This window comes from Erithacus rubecula (genome assembly GCF_903797595.1).
Source record: "Erithacus rubecula genome assembly, chromosome: 3".
NCBI classification, from domain to species: Eukaryota; Metazoa; Chordata; class Aves; order Passeriformes; family Muscicapidae; genus Erithacus; species Erithacus rubecula.
Genome location: NC_136689.1, coordinates 90,283,489 through 90,310,789, shown reverse-complemented (window position 1 = coordinate 90,310,789; position 27,301 = coordinate 90,283,489). Strand labels below are relative to the sequence as shown.

The 27,301-nt window shown below is 38.7% G+C and overlaps 1 protein-coding gene across 5 annotated transcripts in view; it reads right to left on the bottom strand.

Moving 5' to 3' along the window:
• Positions 1–13,054, bottom strand: part of MBP (myelin basic protein) — a 106,036-nt gene extending 92,982 nt beyond the window's left edge. For 2 of the 5 annotated variants that reach the window (XM_079301085.1, XM_079301086.1), the window contains exon 1: positions 12,752–13,053. The gene's annotated coding sequence lies outside the window, so the exon portion shown is untranslated. Of the gene's footprint in view, positions 1–11,543; positions 11,716–12,407; positions 12,643–12,751 lie in introns of those variants that run through there. The other 3 variants (XM_079301083.1, XM_079301081.1, XM_079301082.1) reach the window with 3 other exon arrangements.
• Between the last annotated feature and the right edge of the window lie 14,247 nt (positions 13,055–27,301).

Genomic DNA, 27,301 nt, shown 5'->3' with positions numbered 1-27,301 from the left:
AAAATACAGCAATGCTAGGGACAAAAACAAAAAACAAAAAGTGTCTTCCCCATTCACTATCTTGTAGCATACAATATTCACTCAGGAAAAAAAAAAAAAAACAAAAACAAAAACACAGCTCCACCCCTAAAACCACAGGCTTCATAGTATCTAGCAAGGATGTTTAAAAACACAAGCTAAAAGCACTCCAGACTTTGTATGTTTGAAGCTAAGCAAAGTGGAAAGCAATTATCACCAGAACTGTTTTGGGGGTTTTTTAACATAGTTGCACGTAAACATTTCATCAGTTTGGATACATCAGAGTGTGCCTTTTTCACTCTTACCTTCAGCTAGCCATGCACAGAAGTTTCCCTTATCTTGCCAAATACATAATCTAAATAGCCATTCCTAAAGCACTTCAAATGTCACCAGACATTGGTGGTCTGCTAAAATGGAGGAGGACAGCAGATTGTACCACAAATGCTCTCTCAAATCCCATGTGGGGAAAAGGTGCAAGCAGACAATAACAGAGTCAGATGCACAGTGATGCCAGGTCCAGTGGGACTGGAACATGCACAAGTTGATGAACGGGAGTTGTCACAGCACTGCAGAAACAAAGGCACCTAATATTTTTGGTACCAATTACTATTTTGCTCATTTCACATCATAATACTCTGACAATTCAATTATCTTACCCATCACTTGCTTACCATCTGCCCATTGAAAATTGTCCATACCCAAACATAATCCAGAATATATAATTTTTCACAAAAGAGTTTTGGTATTTTTTGCATGCTCCACCCCCACAACCTGCCTGATCTTACATTGCAAATACAGAACTTGAAAGCAGAAGGAGATCTTCTCTCTTGGCCAGAAACTTGCTATATATGTCCCACTACAATGCTACTCAGCATTCTCTTCTGTCTGAACTATAATTTCTTGCCTCCCAACAAAACACAAATAAAAATAACTTCAAACATTTCTGAATTGCAGCAATCTTTAAATTGAGAAAACTTAAAATGCTTAACAACATATATGACAGGCAACTTATTTAACTGACACTACAGGAGTTTGTATAAAAACAAAATAAGCTGGAATTGAGTCAACATACTCTAAGCCAATGCCTCCCTCAATCAACTAAAAAAAAAAAAAAAATCACAAAATGACTCCGTACCATGAAAGGACATATACAGAATAACTTTTTAATATGCTTATTATCTATTTTAAATAGTGTGCCAACAAACCTTAATGTCTTAAAATCTTACTTTCATTTGATCTTACTTATTTAGGAGGTCTTTCCTTATACAAGGAAGCCCATTGAAGATTGTTGTATTTGTATCAGGAAGACATTGCAAAACCAGTTTTTCAGTTTTTATGCTTCTGTGTGCCAGTATTATTGCTGTAATGCATGAATGATTATGAAATTACTTAACTGCCTTCTTTCCAAAGCCCTGGTTATTCCTCTCAGGTTAAAGTACAGAGCTAGGTGATTGTGAAATACATTTAATCATTTGTCCATTTCCACATGTAATATTCTACAAATACTGCATTTGCATGTTAATCTTTTATTTGCAAAACTAAAATATTTACTAAACTGAACAAGAGGAAAACATGATTTTACACTTCACAAGTAAAGCATAAAATCTAAAATATGAGAGAGACAAGCATTATAGATAAAAATAAGAACTCAGATATCTAAAATTTACTATAGAGGTACCATTTACTATTTATCATTTAATTGTTTCCTCTACATGCATTTTTCAGTGTCAGTTTAGAAAACGACAGTATGATTTTGGAATACACACAAGATTGAGTTAAAATACTGACAATGATTTGTCAACTATTATGATTTTTCCCTAAAGTATTAAAGTCTTACTGCAATTAAACACTATTGGAAGCATTAAAATAATGAACTAATTATACCTGCCATTCAAAACATTTTATAAATACTGTATTTCTGATTCACTGCTGACTAGATGGTTACTAGAACACTTCTAAATTGTAGAATGTAACTCTTAGAATCAGTTCAGCTACTGCTCCTTTAGAAATGTTTTATTAATTATATTTGTAACCTTACTCTGAAGGGGCTTTTCAGGTGCTAAAAATAAAGCTGTTAATAAAAATGAATTTCTAAATGAAATAAAATGAAATAATAATAAAAATGAATTTCCTGTATAGTTCTATACAGGACAAAACAAAGGACAGCTATGATCACGGGACATAATTATTCTGATACATGATGAACTATGCAGAGTAATAGCTGTTCATCAATTACAGAAGTTGGAAAATTAAGCATCTGAACCAGTATAGCAAGTGGTGCTAATGATAAAATCTGAGAAACACTGAATTCCCCAGTAAGTCATTGTGAACTCTCTATTCAGCATCAAACTATCAGGTTAAATTTCTTTGCTTCTTACTATGTGCAAATCACAAAAAGTCTCAGTTTTACTGCAGTTCTTACTGCATTTTCTGGTGTTTTCTAAAGACCATCTAAAATTATGAGCAATAAGGGAATATCAAAAGAGTGATTAGCAGGAAAGAAGCCACGATATAAATAGAGAAGTTGCAAAAGCAGATCAACAGTAGCAACAAAACAAAAACAAAAAAAACAAACAACTATTAAAAAAAAAAAAAAAAAAAAAAAAAAAAAACTTTACATGCATATCAGAAGGCAAATACAGATTTTTCACACACCCTGACACCTGCATATGCAACACTTTTACTGTCAAGCTAATGGAACTAAATCAATACAAGAGAGAACCCAGGGCAAAGCCCACTGGCTTTAAGCAGATCACCAATATAATCATTAACACACATCAGATCAAGCCAAAATAATTATTAAACTTACTGTCACTTTTGCTGTCACCTTCTTATCTTGTAAATTCCTCTATCACACACACACAGGGTGCAAGAATCACTCTAGAAGCAACATCCTGTTCCTAACAAACTCGTTACCCCAGGTCACATGAAGCCCCAGCTTACTCATCACCACATTCCCAGAGGCAGGTGCCCCATCCTGTGACCAGCACACACTCATCACCTACAGATGGACAGCAACTGGGCATCCAGAAAAGAAGAGCAGCAGAAAAGAAGATCATGCACAGGTCACCAGCCACCATGTCTAAAGGATGGCTAGGAAAGAAAACATCACAGTCCAGCCTACTTTCATTGTTTGTTATACTTCCACAGTATATTCAGACATATGCCTGCCTGGGTGCCATTTCTGGGCATATCAAGGAGAATATGGTCATTTGAAATCACCAGGATGAATTTACAGAGGTTATATCATGCCTGACCAATATGATTGCCTTAGTCATAAAATGACAAGATTTGTGGATGACAGATCACTGGTGGCCCCCACCTTGATTTTAGGAATACTCAACAATCTCTCTCACAGTATTTTTGCACCTAACCTGATCCAAGTTACAGCATGGATGGGTAAACTACCAGCTGATATAAAAGCCCAAACATCTCTATCATAGGCTCAAACAGCAGCTCTTAAGGATTCATTATCTGCCCATGGTTACAAAGTGAATAGGCTAGGCACCCAATCCTGTTTAATTTCCTTTACAGTGACCTGTTTACACACAGCAAGTCTGCAAACACTACACTTTGGTGTGGAAGACATGCTGGAGGGCAGGGCTGCCATTCAGAATAAGTTAGATATGGCCAACAATGTCGTGATAGCAATAGCCTGAAGACCAACTTAGTGGGGAGCAGCTCCCCCAAAAACAAGCTGGAGGTCATGGCAAGACATGAATCAGCTCTCTCTTGGCAGCAAGGAGAGCTAGCAGCTTCCCAGGCCTTGGAAATTGAAGCACAGCCAGTGAACTGGGGGAAGCAATTGTTCTGCTTCATGCACATCCACTTCTCTGGTATCTGCACTACCAGGTCTGCTCGTGGATCCCAGTATGAAATGTCAACAGGAGCAAGTTCAGCTGTCAGCTGGAACACATGTCCTGTGAGGAGAGGCTGAAAACCCTGGGATTGGTCAGCCTGGAGAAAGCTTTGGAGCACCTAGCATCAAATTTTCAATACCTAAAAGTAAATTATAAAAGTGATGAGACCACGCTTTTCACCAAGGTGCACAGGGGCAGAACAACATCAACTGTGATCTGGGAAGTTGTAAATACATATTAGGTAAGGGGAAAAGAAACACAGTTCCTAATGGCAGAATATAAACTGCAGTTAAGAATTCTGAATATGATGCTACTCAGTGCTTTACCACACAACTCCATTAAGACAAGGAGCATACTTCTGTTGTTGCTGTATGCTGTTTGTGGGCTCACTAAAGCCTAATGGACAAAATATTACTCACAGGGATGAAACATGCAAGCCATTCCTAATAAAAGGCCAATTATATTGCAAAGTAGTTCTCATTACTTCTTTCTCTCTCTTTCCAGAGGCATAAAAATTATTACTCATGGCTATAATTTCAGCCTTCAGTTGGAACCAAATATCTTCCTATGGTGCTTTCATTAATAAAGAAGGTTATGGCATTCAGGAGTTAGAATTAAGGTGGGATGGGGAAAAAACAACCAACCAAAAAAAACCCCAAACCCAGTAACCAAACCACATACAAAGTATTTTACCACTGGAGGAGGAGAAGAATGGAGCATTTCACAGCCCACTCTACACATTGGCCAAAGTTTAAGATTAGCTTTTCAACACCAATAGCCCTGCTGCTCAGTTGGAAAGCACCTACTAAAATTTCCATAAAAGCAACAATTTTTTCATGTGATCCTCTTGTGGGTTATTTCCCATTTGACAGGGGTATCTTTCTGAAGAACAAAACCAAAGCCAAATTACTGCCTATCTTCCAGGTGAACAGCACTGAGTCAGACTATGCTGATGAAAGCTGTGCAGAAACTTATGTGCATCTCTTTTCCAGGAACAAGTCAGGGCAAGGTAATAGCAGAGATAAAAGATAACACAAAATACAAGTCAGAGAGTTTCTATTTGTAGAAGCTCCACACTTCAGTGAGAAGTCCCTCAATAACTTCCAAAGAATTCCTAACAATTATTTGAGCATGTATATTAAGCTTAAAAACAGCTATAAAAGAATCCATCTGCTTTCTACTTTCAGAAAAATAAAAGGAGAGTTAACACCAAGGCTGACTTAAGAAATATGGAAAGGTTCTGCTCACATCACCAATTTTGTCAATACATGAAGCACAACAGGCAACCACTTTCAAAACAGTTTGCCATCATTCTCTAGTCAGCTTTCGAGATATTGTGTTTTTTTCTTTTAAGCTAGCAATATAGAGATGAAAATACCTGGAATCAAATTGTTGACCATTTTTCAGTGACCATTTCACAGAAGAGACAAATTAAAATGGGATGACAGTGGATTTTAGTAATTCATGGGATTATGAATTTCACTCCAATTTTAGCTCTCTAGAATGGTGTGAACTATCAAAACATTACAAATGCAACACAGTAGGGGTCTGAAAGTTTCCTATTAAAATGATTATATCATTCTTTATGGATAAAGCTCCAAGGCATGGACCAATCCCTAAAGTTACTGTTCTGTAGTGCTTCATCCATATTTTATCCCATGCCACAGAACTACTGGAAACATAGGCCAGTTATTTTCCTTCATTTGGTTTCAGACTTTGCTGGCATAATTTTCAGCATAACAGGTCCTTTCTGGACTTGTACAGCCACCCTCCACAAAAAAAAAAGGAAAAAAAAAAAAGAAAGAAGAAGAACCAGCACATGCACGAATCTGCCATAATTTCTTATATGCCTTCTTAACACTCTAAGGGACAAGTATAGTATTTTATTTTAATCACTGTAAGTCCTGTCAGATAATATTCCAACACTACTTTTCATCCAGAGAACTAAAAAGATCTGACAAGGGAGTTTAACTAAGGACTCATGTTTTTAGAATTAGAAGAGAAGAGCAATGCTGACATCCAGGAAACAACAATGTTGGAGAAGGATAACTGAAAAGCATTACAATACATTACACAACATCATAAAGCAATGTTTTGCTATTAACTGTGAGGATGATATGGAACTGCTACCCCAGAGGCTGGTGAGTCTTTTCCCAGATAAACTGAAAGTCTAGTCACAAACTGCAGGAATACTTCCTGGGAGTGGGTACTGCAGGAAGCCAATAGAAATATATATATACATATATACATATATAATTATATGTATTAGTCAGGAGAAAATGCTGAAAAGCTGGGGATATGTTGATGAGACACAGGTGCAGGTAGAGATTTGAAGGGCAGAGGAGAAGAGCTGTCACTGGGATCTGCAGAATTGCTGCATTGAAAGAGTCTGGGCTTTATCTTCAAGGCACCAACCCAGCCTGAGGAAGGAGAGATTTGGCCAACTGTGTGGACAAGGTGTGATACAAAGTGATATTGTTAGGTAGGTGAGGAAGAAGATTTGAGGAGACAGCAAAGACCATCTCTACCACTTAATCCAACCATCCAGCATTAGCAACCTGAAGTCACCCCACTTTACTTCAGTTTATCCCCCTGAAATCTATCAAGGAAATCTAAGAAAGTCAATGATCAACAAAAATTACAGGACAACTGTCCTTAGGGCTGCAAGACTATGGCTGTATTGGAAAATATTATTTTACTATGGCAGTTTTAACACCTTAAATCCAAATATGAGCAAACCTCATGACTGGCCTTTTACCACCACATCACACTCCAACAAGAACAGATGAAGCACGTACAGTGACATGCCCAGAACAGATTAGAAGCTGTACATTGTGCCCCAAAAGACCCTTGAATAACCAGAATACAACTGCCTTCTAATCTTAAAACTATCACAGCCCAGTTTGTAGCTAAAAAAAATCAAAACCCCAAAAAACCTGGCAGGGCACTGACAACAACACAATAGCTGTAATTCAGAACTTTTCCAATCTTTGAAGAAAAAGTATATGTCCATTGAGATGACAGGTTGTCATTGCCCTACAAGAATCCTTGATCCAACTTAATCCATTATGTGTAACCATTATTTTTCATGATCTTTCATGTATTCACAAGATCAATCAGAAAAAATGGTTCAAAAATGCAGCCAGAATGGCTTTATATGTGTCTGGCAGTACTGATCTCTCACACTGACAAGGCTCTTTTGTACCTGAATTCCAAGGAGAGCTATGAATTGTCAACTGCATCATTTTACCTGAATTCTGTGACTCCCAAGTAAGAAGTAAGCTAAGAACAAACAGATTTTCACTTGTAATCCACCAATTTAAACTCTTTACCAGAAGCCAAAGATAATGCACCAGGTAAACATATAAAAAAATACATTATATGCCTGAATCAATTTCAGAAATATAACTTTATATTTGATTTTCCTTTCCCTTTCACTTTCCACTGGTAATAGTTAGACACTAGATCCCCTCAGCTTTTAATTTCACCAGCCTGGAAAGACCTGAATTTAAACAATTCCAAATGTTTAAACTTTCCCAAGTGTTTAAAAAAATAAATTTCAAGAATTTCAATTACGCACTAGGAAATTTTACAAGTGTTGGAACAAAATACAAAAAAAGCCAGATGTAAAAAACAACTTTCCTTCCAAAATGCAAAACAAACCCAGTACAGCTGATACATTGACCAAAAACTGCTCAAATTTTGAGAAAAAAATATTATAAAGCTCGCTGTTTTACCTTCAGTCACTGTATATTAAAAATCTGACTTGGTCAGTCCTTTCATATTTATCAATTTCCTTGTTTCTCCCCTTTGAAAGGGCTTCCAAAAACTCCAAGGAGGAATAAAATGTAAAGTAAAAAGCAATATTTAAGTAAATATTTAGAAAACTAACTTCCTCACTGAGCTATTTCAAAATCACTTCAGGACAGAAGAAAAAAAAAAAAAACTGACTGAAAATTTCCATGTTATTTCTTGTTTTTCTCTCACGTGCCTTTTGTGTGGGCTTTCCTGGGTTATGTCCAAGATTTACAGCTATTCCAAGCAACAGAACTGGGATTTCACAGTTACTGCAACTGATGCAAGAAGCCTCATAGGAATGAGCTCACTCTGGATTAACCAGAGTTCTCTACTTATTTTTAACAGAGCATTTTGAGAAGCATAAAGCTTCTTTCAGAATATGAAAGCCCAAAACCTTTAAAAGCTGAATACTGTTGTCAGGAACTACTTAAGTGCCTGCTTCTTAGAAATTTTTAGCTACTAATAAATGTTCATAATAGATTCTGAATCCTTGAAAGAAAATAGTAGTAAGCTGTGTGTCAATCTCTACAAGAAATAGTTAAACTCAGGATGATCAACCTTTTACAGAATGGTCATGGAAATGTCTCCAGTAAGAAGATGAGATGTAGAAAGTTGATGAGAGTGACTGATATATTTCCTGAACATCTAGAAGAAGTGTTTTAAAAACCCCAAAGGCCAAACTCTGGAAACAGCTGGCAAAACAAGAAAACATGAGTACAATTTCTTTTTTTATAGAAGTAAATGAAACTTAATTATAAACATAACTAATGTCAAAAATGAATTACTACTATGTCCAAAAAGTTAATTTGACATAAGGATTCAAACAGGAGCACATGTGATATTTGTGGTGATTGGACTGAAGAACACATTTCTTCATGTGCTTCTAATACAAGAAAACAACCAGAGAAACAAACACAGAAAATCTATAGTCATCTGAATGGCATTATTAAGTACAGAAAATCTAAAACTAATTGTGACATAGCCCATATTTAATGCCACTGAATATGTAAGATTAAGCTCTATCACAGGTCCCTGGGGGAAAGCCATCAATGAAGTTCTGTGCAATTCTTTCCAACCACAGCTTAGCATAACTAAGAATATTTTGTCTAAATTCTCACATTGGCAAAACCCTTAGAGAACTGTGTTTCAGTTGCAACTTCCTGTGTTTCTGTGGCATCTTCTCCTAGGGGTTAGTCAGCACCAGCATACTGTGCTCCTCTGGCTCACAAGTTGTCTCCTCCAGCTGAGGACAACCTGTTTGCAGAATGACCAGCACAGCCAGAGCCAGAAAATGGATATTCACACAAGAAATATTCAAATAAACTACTGGAGCCTAGAGTTATCTGTCTGAAACTCCAGTTGTACTAGGGATTTGAGCAGTCAAGCACTAAAGCATATATCCTTTTTCTGATTCTTCTTCCATTGGCTGCTAACTTTTCTTTTTATTTCATATAAATTCAGACTTCTTCAGAAATTACAATGCCCCACTGATTTTTTCTTAGAAGCCTCCAACAATTCTGGATACCTTTCTGTCTTCAACTGAGTATTTTAAAGAATCCAGAAAAATTCCTGCTTTATTTAAAACAGCAGTTCCTGACCTGCTGCTCTTATCATGGCTGTCCTTTATTTAAGAGCCTCACCTCAGGAAACACAGATAATAGTTTCAACCTGACATCTTGCCTGAAAGAAAAATAATTCAGGTAATTAATAACCACAGGAAGGAGCACTTTACCAGTGATCCAGAAGACTGCTGTGCTTTAATCCACGGCAGAGTTTATACTTTAACCTGTATGCAAGATCAGAGTCTTGGACCACAAACCTTCAAACCTTCTCCTCATTAAACACCAGTTATGCTTTTAGTGCTTTAGCCAAAAATATTAGATTTCATCTACATTAGTCCAATAACAATGTTGACTGTCAAAAACTATGTTCTCATGTAAATTAATTCAGTTCTGGTAAGTAAAAGTTTGAAATAAGGCCCAGTTTCTGATATATGAGCACCAATGTATTTTCACAGCTTTCCCTTTTGACAAGTAAGAAGTTAACAGAATACAGGTAGCATTTGAACACTGAACAACTTCTGGTACTTATGCTTCAGTAAGTATGAGATGTATATTTCAGCTTATTCAGCCTTCCCTCAACAGTTCATAATGCATTTCTTCCATCACAAAAATCATGTAGCAGAGCAATTAGAGCCTAAATTATATGTTCTGTTTGAGGGAATAAATGACCAAAGTGGTTTTTTCAACCATACGGGTAATTTATATCACATGAATATTTTGTGAATAAACCATCACAAAAAAGAACAAACAAGAAATTTCTGGATACAGAACAGCAGGGACACTCACTCGGGTTGCTCTCTTGCCTCATCCCACCATTACCATTCCATATATCTTCATTTGTTATCTAACACACCACTAACACTCATCTTCTCAAAGTTCTAGAACTGAGAAGAACTGGATGCAAGTCCCTCTTATGCTATCAGTTCCTGGGGTGACCAATACCATCCTGGTTGTTCTCAAGCCTTAAAAACAGGTATAATCTTACTGTGATTGTGCAGGACACTCCCATCAGCTCCGAGTTGATGACTTCCAGAATTCTGACAAGCTTGTGTTTAATGAGGATGTAAAGCTCTATGGGAGCTGGCATAATGAGAAACAAATCCCAATGCAAGAACAATTCTGTCATGAAATTTTTCACAAATGCACAAAATTAAGCAATTATAAATATGAAACTATTTTTAAATAACATGCTCGAATTTCTATCGTTAGGGGTCTGTGGTGAGCTAAAATTTATCACCATAATATTGACTGTAATGTACACTACCTTATTTATATTAACTGTTACGATAGGAAAGGGGCTTTGAAAGTCTGTGAACATTATTGAGCTGTACAGAACGGCATAAATTCCATTTATGTTCTTAATTCTCTACTTAGAAATTCAGTGAAGCTGACAATAAGTTGTTTCTTCCAACTCAGTGAAAATTAACTACAATCCATTTCATTAAGACACCATTCTTTGCCTTTTTCTTTTCATTATAAATACCAAGCTTCATTTTAAGTGTATTATCTCAAAGCCTAATGCATGAACACCACTTGGAAAATTAATATCCCTCAATATAACTCCTGTGCGTGTGCCTTTGCAAACAAGAACTTGCCCTCTGACCGTCTTATCAGTGATTAATAATGTCTGTATAATGCTTCATCTGGCTGCTTATTTCCTCAGAGACTGAAAAACTACAGTACAAGATCAAAGAAAGAACAACAAACTTTGTGTTGGTCAAGAACAAAGGCAACTCTTCTAGCCATGGGAGTGCCTGAGCCACAGCTGCCTGGAGAGAGTATTCCAAGGAAGCATCAATGCAAGATTTTCCTTTCCTGGTCTCTTGGGGTCTTACCAGTAGAAACTTGGGTATAGCTGGTATGGCATTTGTAATGTTCTCATTGGTGCTCTTTAGAATGATTCTGAATGCAATCTGTGACAGAGCCAATGTAACTCATAATCCATGATGCTCAGGAGCTTTGATGGACCTATACCACTTACTACTAACTGCTCCAAGACCATTTAAGGATTTCAAAGAACTGTTTCCTACTTGACTGCCAAGAGTAATCAAATCATTAACATAAACCAAGACTATTCTCTTATTCTGTTATTATTTACCTTGACTGACAGCACTTCACCATCCTTCCAGCCAGGTATTTCAACCCTTTATACACAATCACCCAAAACCTACAGATTTAACTTGTTAGTATCTGTGAACTGGCAGTACTCCACACCAACAAAATTATATTAGTTTCAGCTCTTTAACAATTAGTGGATGTAACAGAAATATAACAGTGTAATATGCATGCTATCACTCCTGATCACCTGAAACTCAACCCTAGTTGCACTGAAGATGGGGAAAGGTCCCGTTTCTCCACAAGAATTTGTTATTTTCCCAGTGTCTTCATATTATTTCAATCAACTTTACTTTAAACACAGCATTCTGATACACTGAAGGGCAAAGGCGGTGCACACAGGAAATACTATCAGGATGGACCTACTTAAAATTACAAAAACACATGTTTACATTCTTCCCGAGGCAGCTCACGCAGCGATTTTTAAGAAGTCCTCACGAGCGTACGGAGGCACTGAGAGCACAGCCTGTGCTATCGGCACAGCTCATCACACAGGCACAGTTACCTGGAACACGGCGGGAGCGCACAGCCCCGGCACAGCATCACAAGCACGGCACCTTCCAGCCCAGCATCGCGGGGCAGGGCGAGGAGCCGGCGGCTCCCGGGGCGCTCGCCAGCAGCCCAGCGGCACCCCGGAGCTCTCCGTGCACACCTGCCCAGGAAAGCTCAGGAAAGCCCTGCAGGAGCGCCCAGCCGCGCAGGGGGAGCCGTGCGATCGCGGCGGGGACACCACCTGCCCGCTGCTCTCCGCCAGCGCCTCTCCCGCGCAAAAAAACCCAAAAAAAACAGAAAAAGGAGAAGTTGTGCGTTTCGTGCGCGGCTCCGGGCACGGCCGCGATGTGAAACCGGAAGGCTCGGCACGGCTCGGGGCCTCCCGCCCGGTTATGTAAGGCACGGCCGCCCCGACGGAGCGGGAGCCCCGCGCCCCCCGCACACATCTGCGGGGCCGGGCAGCACCGCCTGCCCTGCCCTGCCCTGCTCAGCACCGCCGCCCGCTCCGCACCTCCTGTCCCGCCGGCGGGATCCCTCCCGCAGGGAGCCCGGGGCCACCTACCGCTGCCACCTGCGCCAGGTGTCCCGCAGCGCCGCACCTTGTCCTCCGGCGGCCCCGCGGTGCCCCAGGAGGAGCTCGGGGCGCGGAGAAGAGAAGAGAAACAAGCCCAAAGAAAGGCTGCCCGCCCTCCGCCGCCCCGGGAGCCGCTCGCTCTGCCGCCTCCCTCCCCGGAGCACAACAACAACAAACACGGCTGAGAGAAGCGGAGCGGAGCGTGCGGGGCGGGCACAGCCCCGGAGCCGCCGGCGGTGGGGAGGCCCCGCGAGCCGCCCGGAGGGAAGGAAATAAAAACCAAAAACAAACCTCGAAAAATAATAATAATAAATTAGTAAATCCCAACGCGCCCGGCGTATCCTCCTGGGCTGCGGCGCTCCGGGGGCTGCATAGAGCGGGCGGGGGCAGCCAAGGTGAGAGAGGGCAGCGCCGGGAGCGGCGGCCAGGTGAGGGAGAGGCAGGGATGGAGCAGGAGACGGGGAAACCTCAGGAGCCCGCCCGGGTCCCTCCGCCGCCACACAGCCGCGCCTCCTCCGGCAGGAGAGCCGGGAGCTGCCCCCGCTGGCTGTCGGCGCCGTGTGGGTCGTTCCCGTGCTCCTTCCCGACCCCAGCCCTCCCCTGGAAGCCGGCGGCTGCCCCGGTACCTGCGCGGGAGGTGCGCCCCGCAGCCGCGCCCCGCCGCCCGCAACCAGGAAGGAGCGGCGGGCGGGAGGGAGCTCCCGTCGGCGGGGGAGGGCAGGGAAGGAAGGGAAGGAGGGACAGGGACCCGCTACCCCCGCGGGGCTTTACCTGAGAGAGGGACGTGAGTGGCTCCGGGCCACTGGGAGCTGCCTTTGGGCACGGTGTCAGCGAGCGGCGGCAACCTGCCTGCTTGCCTGCCCTGCCCGCCCGGGAACTTCCTCCCGGTAACTGGGCTTACTTGGATCCTGGTAAATCTGATTCCCGGGAGGGGTAGCAAAGAGACCTGCAGTTTTAGACTGAAAGTCACACACCCGCAACAGAGACCGCGTATTGCCGTGCTCTGCCCGGCCCGGGGCCCCCGGTACATCTCGCTGTTCCAAGGGGAACCCTACGCTGTCCCATGGACATCCTGGAGCCCCGGATCCGGTGTCACCTTAGCGCTGGGCACATGCAAACTACAGCCATTCGTGAAATGACACTCCAGGGCACGACCCCCTGTTTGGAGTTCGGGCTGTTTGGAGTTCAGAGGGATGAGAAAACTCAAAACTGTTTTTGCATTTCGTCCAGCATTTGGGGGCAGTTCACTTGGTTGAATACTTAGGTAGTTTCCATTCCGTTCAAAATACAAAGGTACAAAGTAAATTTGTATCTTTTTAATTCGAAAAGTTCACTGGTGATTACTGTATCTGTTGCACCTGCACTATGTTTAAGCCACAACAGAGATTTATAGCTGTACACCAATTTCTCATTATATAAAACTTTTTTTGTCTTGCTATTCATCTCCAAAGATGAAGGAGGTCTTAGAAAACAATTTTGGGCCAGATTAAAAACTCTTTGTTCTCATGAATAAACATTTATTTGCATAAATATTTCCACTGCATGAAATTAACATCCTAGCTTCCCAATTCCTTACAGTACAAAGTGAGACATTTACAACATTAGTCTTTATTGAATGTGCCAAGACTACTGTGCAGTTAAAATACTGGAGTGTGAGTTAGAAAAGGTCACAGAAGGAGACGAAGAGGTGGAATATCAACATTATGAGCAATTCAAAGTCAGGGAATTTTATATTAAGGATACATGAAATACTGCTTTGAATAATCTATTTCCTCACACTTCTTCACTGGCAAAAAGGTATCACTTCTTTCCTTGGAAATTTGAGGAAGATACTAAATGAGTTTGATACTTTAGCTTTGTGCACTTTTAGATTGTAACTTTGGTAAAAAGCATGAAGAAAGAAACCAATATTTAATAATTTTAAGAGACAATACTCAATTTCAGATTTCCGGTGGTCATCTCTGTCTTTTCTTGCATAAAAATCGGAGGGGAAAGTTGGATCCAAAACTCTCATCTGATCACACCCCCAGAAGGCAGATTAATAAATTATGGAAACAAGATTAGAACCCAAACCTTGCTTTTTTTTCATGTTATATATAGGTTTCAGCTTGAATAATTACACTTCAGGCAGTGCATCATGTATTTACATATTGAACATCTTTGCATATAGATGTGCATACAAAAAATACACATTTTTATATATGTGTGTGTGTTTCTACATGCAATTATGCATGCTTACCCTGTTGAGGCCTAAATGTCTATGAAGGTATGAATAGACTCTCAGCTGCAGAGTGTGCATTGCCATACAGTATATGGGAAAAAAAACGGAAGAAATTACAGAAATTACTGCCCTTGTACAGCTGTGTTACCTGACATATCTGCAACACCTCTCTCCTAGTGTGTTGAACATCTCCCTGCTGTTCAGTTTGTATTTTCCCTTATTGTTCCAGGATTTTTGTGTGTAAGCAGATGTCAGCGTGCTCAATTACATAGACAAATTAAACTTCTGTAAAAAAACACTAGAATCAGTGAACAGCATTGGTAGCTAGAAATGTAGACATTCTGGTTTGTCTCTTGTAACTCTGTGGCTGATGACTGCCAGCTCCTGGAAACACTTCATGATGAAAGTGAGTGTGTATGGTTCAGCAGCAATGTGCCCACATCTACAAGGCTGGTGTAGTTTTGTCTTTTGTTTGCTTCCTTTTGCAGGGAGAAAAGAAAAATGCCATCTTTTTAAATACTCCACACACTATTTCACTCCTGGTCTTTGGGCCACTGTAAAGAATTCTACCTGAATAAAAGACAGTATGAAAATAAATTACACTAGAAGATTAGTCTTGATTTTTTTTTTCTTAAATTAACTGTCCCTGAAAAAATTGCTTGAGTCAAGTGTGAAATGTTCCTTTATGCAAATCAGAGAAAGGCAGTGGAAGGAGAGCAGAATTTCCACAATATTTCATATATATTTTAGAATTACCATTTATTATTATTAATGAGAAACAATTGATCTTGTTGGCCAGTGGATTAGACTTATTAGGAAAACTGTAGTTTGTGTGCAATGGCCTCATAATGGGTAACCAGACTAACATCATATAAACTCAGAGAAGGATTTAATTAAAATTCATGGAATGATATTGAATTAAGATGAAAGAACAGCTATTTGCTTTCAAGAATTGAAAATGGCAAATGTCAAGAGTTGTAATGAGGAACCATCACTGAGACAGTGGAGATTGCCAATACAAGATTAATGATACCAAGTCCTACATGCACAGGAAACGTAATCTAGACCTGATTAGGAACTAATTTGAAATTTTTCATGAATGGACCATCACTGAATTCCAGATGATAATAGTTTCATTTAAGCCTTAGAATCAAGTCTTGATTATAAAGACTTAGGAGGTTGCTGCATTTTCACAAAACCTTTTATTATGTGTGAGTCCTTAAAAATAACAGCACAATGCTTACCCTACTTTTAGGAGCAGAGTCACACAAGTTCTTGATACCTATTTTTCCCAAGAAGACTCTGATTCAAAAGCATTGTCTCAGCAAGTATTTGTTCAAGTAATGTCAGAATGTTTACCTAGGCAAACAGAACACCATTACCTGCAGATGATGAGAACTGTCACAGACTGGGAGCCATGTGTTAGCAGTCAATACAATTCAAAGTTAGATTAGAATTCCTAGTTAGGAATTTTCTATATGGTCAGAGTGGCTAAACTCTACATCTCTGCCAAATATTTAGAAAAATGGCTCAACATGTGTCCTTCTTCAGCAAATACCTGTGAAAGGGGTGGCTAAAAAGCCACCATTTCTGAAGCCTTTGAGTCAAAAAAATTGCAGTTTTACTTTATCAAGGAACCTTGAGAATCAGGGTGGTGTTCTGCAGCCACAAGGGGACAGACCCTCTTCAGAAATCTTGCCAAAACTCACAGTTTCTTACTAGCCACGTGTACTAAGGCATTTGATCTCATTGCAAATATGCATTGTAAAGAAAATTCTTCTGTTGGTAAATTATGACTACCTACTGGTTGAATCAGCAGAGGATGAATGACAATATAATAGATAATGACAGTCCTTGCAAAAATGATATATTTTTGCCTGAATAAGAAAGAAAAACAATTGTTTAGAGAGATACTGGCACTTAAAGATCTAAGTGGTTGCACTGTAGAGCACCAATAGGCTATCAGTGACCAAACAAGAATTTCTGTTCCAAATTGTTGACCTAAATATTTGTCTTCAGATTCTAAAGAATTGTTCAAAAGGTGAGCATTATTTTTATGACACGACCAATACCTTGTTTGCAGGAAAACATTGAATAGCAGTTGTAGTAGCACAGGGCCATGAAGACAACTATAACAGGCCTTCAAACCAATTTTCTCCATTTTCTACTTTTTTTTTGTCTTTCTCTAATCATTGCCTCTGACAACCCAGTTTTCTGTGAAGCTAATAATCTCACCAGTCATTTCAAACCTGTCTCATGTACTGCTGCAATATAGGTCAAGGAAATCCTGTGATAAAAGGAGTTTTTACTCTTCTTTTTCTTCTAGCATGAACATTCCAGCTAATGGAAAAAGCTCATAAAAATATTTTATGTGTTCAACTGCTAAGAACATTACCATGTTTCTGCTTTTCACTTAATCAGTAGAGAAAACATGCCTGCTGTGTACAGTTAATTTACAAATGAATGAGTAGAAAACAAGCTTGTGTATAAATACCTCTTCACTAGTACAAATTAAAGTGTCTGTATTCTCAGTACTTACTAACAGATGCATGCACACACAGATATATACATAAATTTTATCCATTTCTATCCCTGTGTTTTTAAGCCATGATAGTGTTTTAAAGGTTCCTTTGGGCAGATGGAAAGTTAACTTCAAGAGAGACAGAAATTAATATATACAGGACTACCTACTATGAATCTCTGTTCTCCCACCTTCCCTTTTTTACTTACTATGCCTTGACTCTTACTCTGTGTGTACTTCAGAGCTGGGACTTCTCTTTGGGATGACCAGCACAACACTGCCTCTATTTCAGTACAGATGCCTTTAAAATAACACTCCTCACTCAGCTCAGTGCCAGAGGAAGTTCTGCCTGTCTCTGTCTCCTTCCCTTTTCTCAATCCATTATCTGCAGTGTGTTGAAGTACTGGTTTGTTTGTAACGCCAGTTCTCCATTTGGAGAAATCACCTTTATTCCAGAGATGTGAAATATCTAACTTCTGTCACACTGAACTTGGGAACAAATGTAACAGGCAGGGCTGTCCAGCTTGAAATCCATTTTTTATCATGAAGGAGAAAAAAAAGAGGAATTATGTTCATCTTTAAAAATGAAGATTTACAAGTCCCCAAGTGACAGTTTCCAAAAGAGATAATTGGAAAAGAAACCAGGCTTAGAACGTAAAAACAGATTTAGTGTACTTATTGATAAGAATGATCACCTGGAAATAACTGAAATGAAATAACAATGAAATAACTTTTTTATTATTCTTTATAAAATCATAAGATTCTGATATTTGAACTTCCAAGTTAAGTTTTGTAAGGGAAATAAAAGGGGTATTAAAGTACATAATAATTCCTAATGACAAGATGGTTTTGTTTGCTATAGTGTGATTCTTGAAGTGAAAAATCTGTGGAAGGCATGCAATTTGTGGCCACCTAGCTCTTGAATCCAGTGCAATTTGAGAGTAAATCACAGCATGCAGGTGTGTCTCTGCAAGAGAATCTCATGTGTGCTCAGATCAGTTTTACACCAAGTAAAACATACTCCTTAAAAGTCAAATATGACAGCCATCATTATAGTTTCTCCTGTTGCAAAGAGAGAAGCTGTAGTTGCTGTGTGGGCAGACATCTACAAAGCTCTGCTTTATTGCTATTCAGTGCCTTTCCAGCAAGAGGAAGTCACCCAGCCTCACACATAAGACTTACTCCAGAATGCCTCAGCACAGCTGCAGCAGTATCAGCAGAGAAAGAGCAGAAAACATTCTTGATAACTGAACTGGGGCCTTCCCCTTCACACTACAAAAAACAATCCCCTAATACAAAAAGCAATCCCATTTTGCAGCTGGGGATTAGCTTCTTAGGATAGGAAATAATGCCATTTTCAGGTTTGCTATTGCATAATCCAGAGAGATCTGAAAACAACCAGTTTTCAGTACAAATCTATGCAAAGTGTACAATTATAGGGCATGTAGTTGCTTGCACTGCTTTCTGTTTTCCCCGCTGGGAAATACTTTTCTATTTCCTACATTGCACTGTGCTAACCATTTTCTTATCTTTTCTTTCAGTTTAGCAGATTAAATAGCTAATGCAGTATACATAAGAAAGAATTTTATCAACTATGCTTACAGTGCTTGCACATAACTTTGTTCTGCTACTGACTTTAGCTGGAGTTGTTAATGCATAACATTCCCTCCCCCTCATTAAACATGTGCAAAGTGGGCAAGTTAGCCAACTGAAGATGAAAAGCAAAAGGATATTATTTGCACCTATGAAGTTTGTTTTTAGAAAGGAGGATACAGTGTCCTTGCAGGGTGGTGGAAGAGGTCTAGAAAACGTAGATGTCAGTAGAATTTTTAATGATTAGCTCAGTAGTATCCCAATTTGTGCCAGAGAATGCTTATTTTTGGTGGTCCCTTCTGACTGGCAGGTATGGATTGACTTATGCTATGGGGTAAGCAAGCAGTCAATTAGAAAGAGAGAGGCTTTCAGTAGCAGTTCATTCCTTTACTGTGTGTGCTGCACTGCATTGCTTAATACTAGAGTTTACCCCAGATTCAGACATGGTGGATGGAAGGGCAGATCAAACTTTAATCAAACAAACACTTAAGATTTATGGACCCTGTAAGGTTAACCATAATAAAAGATTGTTATTTGGACTGGCTGTGGAGAAAAAGAAAAAAAAAGTGAAAATTGGAATGATGGAAATCTAAATCTATTGTTACAGATACAATAGTCAGTAATCGCTGTCAATAAAGTTCTGATCTTGTGTTCATGAACAGTGGCAGATTGAATAATATTGTTTTCCTTTCTTCCTTACAGTCACAATGCAACAATTCTCATCTCTGAAAATCCACAGCTCTCAAACATTCAGACAATACATGACTATCCTGAAAGTTTCAAATGGGCTTGAGGAGGGTGATTCTTATCTTATGCCTCCACAGTCAATACTGAAAACTTCACCTCAGATAACTCTGGAACTGACTATGCCAAGCTTTCTATTTCTTGGCCAAAACAAATATAAGGGATGATAGGGCAGTGCTGCATAATATTTATTTTATCCTTTATGGTAGATCTAAATATTAACAAGCCATGTGGATTTTTAGGCACATATTGCAAAATCTAAGTTTGCTTGCTTGTTTTTACATGAAGAAAGCAATTTTCTGTACAATCCTTGTATATGAAATAGACTAAGCAATGTTTTTGAGTTTTTAGGGAGGGGCCTAGCCCAAATAAACTGTTTTCCCAAATCACTGAAATTTGATAAAATGTTAAGTGTCTAAAGCTGAGTCTTCCAATGGGTGGGGGTAACCTATCAATAATTTCTGGTGGATCTATGATCTGTTTTGTTGGTAATTATTAGGTATTTCTAATGTATTTGATATAAATGTCTTGTAAAAAAACATATGCAGTTATGAAATGGGTAAATATATCCTTTTCCCAAAATACACCACTAGATTTTTATAGATTTTAAAAGGTTCTCTGATCTCTGTCATAATGAAAATTATTCATTCGCCACTTCTTTGTGTTTAGTTGTTTAAAATTTTAAAGCTTTCTCTTGAAGGTAAAAAATTAGGCAGCTCAGAGATAGCAATAGTCTACCACATTCCTGTTTTTTTATTTCTGATAAGCTCTAGTTACTAGTATAAATCTTTTGTTTCATCAAAAGAGAGAAAAAAATAATAAAAGGGAAATTTAAAAAAACAAAACAAAACAAAAAAAAAAAAACTCAGGCTGCATGAAAGAAGGTGGCAGTAAGAGAGGTACAGGAAAGGAAAATTTGGGCCTCTGATGCATTTCAACAGGGACACACCCCACAGTTGTCCAGATTCCTTCCTCTTTGATATGAGCTAGAGAAAAACAATGGCCATAAAATGGGTAGAAGGAGCCACCTGAGAAAAGATCCAAGTAATTCGATAGGATAAGACAAAAACTGAAATCTTGAATAAAGGAAACTTTAAATTTTTCCTTGGTAGTACCTTTATGAAATGGCAGAAATAAAACCAAAAATATTAATACTACTGAGGTAGCAGTACTCTAGGGAATGGCTGAAGCTCACAAGTATTACATTAACTTTATTAGACAAGGGCTGAATTTGTAAATCTTCCAATATATAAAAGATTCTTTAAGCAGGTCAGATAAGAGCAGAAAGAAGGTGCTTTCATTTGTAGCAAAATGTTTTGACATGATGAAGTCTAAATAAAAGCATGGGGTGAAGAACCAGAGGGAGCCCCAGCTCCTATGTCCTCTGTCATGTTCTGTGTGTTCAAAGGTGTGAGGTACAGTCAGTGCTCTCTCCTGGAGCTGCTTCTTGACACTTCTGCAGTTCTCAAAATCTGTCATCTGCCCTGCTGATGGCAGGCAGGCCACCAAAGTCACACATCTGCTTGGTGGGCCAAAATATCCTAATGAGGACAAAGCAGTGGGCATGATGGCCCTCCCTGGGTTAAGGAATGCCACCAGGGTGCCACACCACAACTGATGTTACAGCTGTGGCAGTTCCATGGGGGCAACATCAAGTGGCCCAAAGAGCTGGCAAAGTTTTCCCTAAGATTAAATATTGGGAAGAAATTGTTGTGTTCAATTTCTTGTGTAAGTCTGGTGTAGGGACTCAGTAATGGTAGCTGAAGGAGCCATTTGTCAGATTCTGTGTCTTCTTTATGTCTTTTTTTTCCCTTTATTCTCTGAGTAGAATCAATTTTTTTTAATTAATGAGTGTTAGTAAAACTGGTAATCAAAATACTGTGTACAGTTATGCCATTTCTGCTCCAGCTGAAACAAGAATCTTTGTCCATGCATGTAAATGATGCCACTAAGCAGAGAGGCAACAACAAGGTTGAAGGGAAAAATTGTCTTCTTAAATATTGCATAAATAACTGACTTTGTATGATTTTTGGTTAGTGGGATGAAACATGCTTTAGAAGAATGCCCTTTTCCTAAATTAAAGAAAGTGTGAATTATACTTCATTGTTGTACTGCTTACACAGCTGTGGAAAGGTTGAAATCTGATGAATCATGAAGAGAAATTATGTAAACTGGAAACATGACATTTCAAAGGAAAAACTACTTCAAATGGAAAACAGGGGGGAAAAAAGCTAGTTAATTGTCTGCATGAAGTTGAATTTCCAAGAAGAAACAAAGCAAAAGAAAGCCCAACAGATGTTTTTTTTTAATACCTTTTCAGCTTACTATCAGCACCTTCATTGGGAAACACACAAATTCAGTGAGTAAATGAGTTTGGAATTGAAGTGAGTATATTCACAAATTATATTATATTTTAATAATTTCATAAAAATAGTCAAAACATAAAGTTTCAGCCCAGAAAATTGAGTCCTGTGTAGCTGTTTGGAAAAGTCTTTATAAATTAATAAAGGTGAAGGCAAACATTTATGGTTATAAGTTGTGATTATATAGCAATAGGTGTAAGCTATTGGAAAAATTTATCAGAGCTGAACAGCTGCCAGTGGCTGAAATTATCCCAGTAAAAATGCCAGTGTGAGGAGTTTTTGTAGACTGGTCTTATCTGTGATTCAGCTTTAGCCCAAGGAAGTCTTTCTCTGAAAATAGCTCTGTTTTACACATATTTATTATGAGAACTGTATATAGGTTTTTTTCAACCTTGTGTAAGCTTTCCTTCACATATAATAAACCATTGCATCTCTTTCATTGAACTTGGTGTTTGTTACAAGAGTAATTGTGGGGCCTGGCTAGGTTTCTATTCCATGATTTTCCATCAAGCCCATTGAAAACCTGAAAAAAATTCAAAAAGTCCTTAAAATTTAATAAAACAAAGAGTGTTTTTCTAGATACATTTTAAACAATATTCAAACCAATGAATTTTGAAAGAAATGCCTAAAATAATTTTTAAACAGCAATTTTAAGATGATAAGGAAAGTATTTTATTTACTGTACTTGGAAGATCACATTAATTTTGTTCAAATATAAGTATTTCTATAAATTAGCCTGTGCTGGAGCATGTGCTGCTGTGTGTGCATGTCCAAAATAGCAGAAGACACTTGTGGTTTTTTATTAATAATATACTTGGTGCAAAATTTTTCCATCAACAGACAGCATCTCATAGCACAAGAAAATAATGTATTCAAAAAGGACGTGACAGACGGAAGAATATTAAAGAGTTCTACTGTGGAAAGACTACTAAGGGAAAATGTGATTTCCATGACAGTAAGAGCCCATCAATCGTTGTTAAATCAGGTATGTATTTAATACTGCATGGATCTTAGATTGAGCACCTCTTTACATAACACTGGGTTTTACAGGTAACACACTGCTCACCCCCATTACCAACATCTCATGCAATAAAATTCTCTGAGAGATGAACTTCACCGAAATGAAGGTAGGCTGAACATATGAAACAAAAAGGTCTGAAGAGAGTTGTTTGTTACTGAGTTTATATAACCCACTAAAGCTGGCACAGATCTTTACAGGGGAAGGTAGAAATGACACTGCCAGATTATCTGCGCCCTCAATTTTCCCTGTAAGCATCTGCAGAGCTCTGTCTTTATCCTCCCTCCTTGCTTTAATACCTTCTATTGTCATAATGCCTGTGTTAAAAAAACCTCAGCGAGCAACATGCACCCACCCACTGCCCAAATGAAAGCAGCCACCTGCACATGGCTGCAGTTAAGCTTTTAGTGGACAGAGACAAGTGCCAGGCAAGCTGACCAGTAGTATTTGCCTTGTTTTACTGCTGCCCATCTGCCTCTGTCCATCTGCTGCCTTGCCCATATTCAAGGTCCTTATAATTGTCACCATCTTTTGCTTCCACGTTGGGAGCAGCATTTAGCATGAAAAGGCCTCAGGTTCACCATTAATAAACATGATTTCAGATAAAACACTCTTATTATAGTGTGGGGTTGTTTTCTGTTTGGTTTTTTTTTCCTTTGGCTACATCAGATTTTCATGCTGTGTGGTTGCAGTTCATGACAGTCTTTGACAAATTTGTACTACCTATTTTTTAATAAAAATTCCTACCTCCTGCTGCTTTGGCACAAACTAAGGGCCCCAATACAATCTAACATGCAGACAGGTATCTTTACAATGACCAAACATGTTTAGTTCATGGCTATTAACTCCTGGTTTTCCCATCAAATGGGAAAGAAATTACTTAAATCACTATTTTCAAATCTTATGCAGGTCTTCAAAAACTGTCAATAGGCATAAGAAGTATTACATTTCTAAAATTAGGATTGCTTTGTTGACACTATTCTGCAAAAATCCCTTGCAGCATCAGACCTCTTGCTGATCCTGAACACCAAACAAGCTGAGCACAGTCTCTTCTGCCTCACGAAATTCTGTGTTTTGCTTTTGCTGCGTGCTGGGAGTGGTGCTGAAAATCCTCCCATTTCTTCAGTGGAAAGCATCTTTTGAGTGGGGAGAAAAAAGTGCTTTCAATGGGTGCTCCACTTGCAAAGAACAGCTTGCTGGATGTCATCGTGCACTTACAATCCCTGAAGCTGCCTGTTCAAAGCAGAATGTGTCTGCTATCCTTGACTCCAAATCTGGGCCAATGCAATCAGTCCCTTTCCCTGAACTCAACGGGCAGATCTACAGTGACTTTAATGTCAGCTTAATCACACTCTAAGCTCTTCAGGGAGAGGAATTGAATTTCCTGTGATATGTGGAATCTGGCTTGCTGTCAGAGATTTAATTCAGGGTGATGGAAGATAACACCACCACCCCCCGGAATTCATTTTATTAAGTAGAGAAGAGACCATTTTAATTATAAATTCTATCATAAGGCCACAGTTTAAGTGGAATATTTAGGTTGAAATAAAATATTTCAAGCTTAAACTGGTATTTATGGATACTCCACAAGTCTGTCACTCAGCACTGCATATAAATCAAGTCTGTTTCTTCAATAATAGGTTGTAACTTTTCAATTTCACATTCTATGATATTTCCTGTCTAAAGGAATATATTTAGAAGAAAATTATTTTTGTATTGTCTATTTCTGGGTCTCTGTATTCATGTCTTGAATATTACATCACAAAGTAAATAAATAAATCAGCTTTATCCAGTAATATTGAGAATAGTGACACAGTGCACCATTATTACATGGCTGTATTGGGAAAAAAAAATCTGACTTTAGGGTTAAATCTTGTAAATTCTTAATGTGGTGTGAAGTACTTTTTTTTTTTTTTTACAGGAATTATTTATAGGAAACAGTGACATTAGTTGCAAAGTTTTTTGCTAAATGAAGTGTCAGAGTGGGTGAATTTGCCTTTTATACAATGACCTGTTTTATCAGGAACCTTTAACATGTGGATGTGCTGCTCAAGAGAGGTGCTGTGCTATAAGGTCTGTGAAAGTGTCATTGTCTGTAGGCATGAATAAGAAAATATCTAATATAGATGTGCTGCCACCTGTCTTTTTTCCAAAGAAACTGTCACAGCCATTCCATTTTAAGGCTGGGAGTTAAGTTCCCAGCTGTTGTGACCCAATTCAGTGGAGCTTCTGCTTACACTGATAATTAACTTTACAGTTGTCATAAAAGGCTTCAGATTGAACCACTGTGAAAAAAAGTAAAAATAGTGGATGTTACACTTCTCTGGGGCAAACAGGCTTTTATTTATCCTAAGATCATAGAATAATAGAAAGATTTGGGTTGGAAAGGACTTGGAGATGATCTATTTATTCTGGTCTTTTTATTTATTTGACAAAATAAGTAATTTGCTTTTTGCTCTTGAAAAATAATTCTCATTGAGGAAAAACTCCAGCTATTTTTTCTTCATTTTTTACTACTATTAATCATAGAGAAAAAGGCTGTAATAGTTAAATAAACACTAATTATTTGGGTAAGGAAAATGTAATAATCATGACACCTAATACAAAGTTAATGCATAACTATTAGCACCTGGTGAACCCATTAGCTATACTGATGCAGAAGATCAGTTTTATCTATTATGAAACTGTTTTCCCCCTTCCAGATTAATGAAATTGCTACATTTGATCTCTGTACAGAAAAAGGTGAAAAGATAGCAGTAGAACTGTGTAAATACTGCCATGCTTTCTGAATGCATTCAGTCAAGATAAAAACCTCCCAAACATTATTTTTCCCTTACTTTTCTACCATTAAGACAAAGAAATTATTGGTTGAAGCTTCCTATCAAATGTTTGGGAAAAGTATCCCATGGAACCAAGAAGCCTGAAGTGAAAGTACTCATTTTGAGGTAGCATATTTATTAGATGGAGACCTTTCAGGGTCCTAAAAAAAATGAAGAAGGCTCTTTAATCCTTGTTATGTCCCTGGCACAGAGTTCAATTAAAAAACCCAGCCATTGGTCACACCTCTCTCTTCATTACTGCATATACAGTGAATTGCTTGACAGTGAGAGGATAAAATCAAAATTTTCATTCAGCCATTGTCAGGAGCTTAATTCTTTTAGGAACTGTGCTTCAGGTAGAGGACTTACATTCCCAGACAAACAAATATTATCTACAAGTCAGAATCTTCTGGAACTCTCTAACTCTTTCAGTATTGAAGCAGCCATAGAGATTTTAATTTTTGGAGGATGGAAAAAAGGCACAAGGTCTGAAATGCAGATCTACAAGATTTCTGACCATCTTTACATATAAAAGACACTCCAGCACATGCTTGCAGCAGCTCTAGTGGGATTCAGCCATGTGTTTTAAGCTGGATATTACTGGTGTTTTCAATCAAGGTCAATAAGCACATATACTCACAGTGACTAGTTCTAGTTTAACCAAAAGCTTCAATTTTGAGATGCTACTGACTAAGTAGAAAAATGCTTTTTCAATTATTAAAAATAAAAAAAAAAGTTACATCTACAGCTTTATTTTCCTAAGACCTTCAACATGTCAAATTGAATGCTTTGAAGGAGAAGGTTGGAGATCAGTCACCAAAATTCATTGTCAGCCCAGGAAGTACTCAGCCAATAATGAGAGGCAGACAAGAACCTCAGTGTAATTATCTCAGTTATGGTTTTAATGTACAGATTGGTATAGAATAAAAGTGCAATGAAAGCTACATGCCACACTGAAACATGGGAAACAGTCATTAAAGAGGGGAACATGAGCGTTTTACTCACCAAAAGAAACTTTTCTCTGCTAGCTGGTTATGTGTAGGCCTTGGCCAAAGGGTTGTTGCAAACACTATATACATGTTGAATGAGGGGAAACAGTCCTGGGTTTCATTAAGAAGAATGGGCTGATTATCTCCTGTATAAGCATGGATTAACATGAGTTTTGGAGCAAGAGAATAGGTTCATGTGGATGTCCTTGAAGGACTGAAGGGGAGGAAAGCCAATATTCCAACAAAGGATAAGGAGGGGACGAGCAGAAATCTAAGCACAGCTGAAGATGTGCTGTGAAGGTGCTTCCCCATGGGAAGCTAAAAACAGATTTTTGGTGGAGGTCACTGAGCAGGTGCAATATGAGTCAAGAGGGAAAGAGCCAAGCCACAAATGAAAAACAGACACAGTATTTGCATTTATAAGGGTGAAAGAATTTTACTACATAACCTTGCCTAAGGTACACTAGCAAGGTTTTCTTTCACTTCTGCATGTGTATCTCTTTTTTGGTAATGATTTCTAACTGTACTGCTTTGGGATGTTGTGAATGGATGCTTGTATTTACATTCTACTGTAGCTGAGGCTGAATGGGATTATTTAGTTTAACTCGGACTGC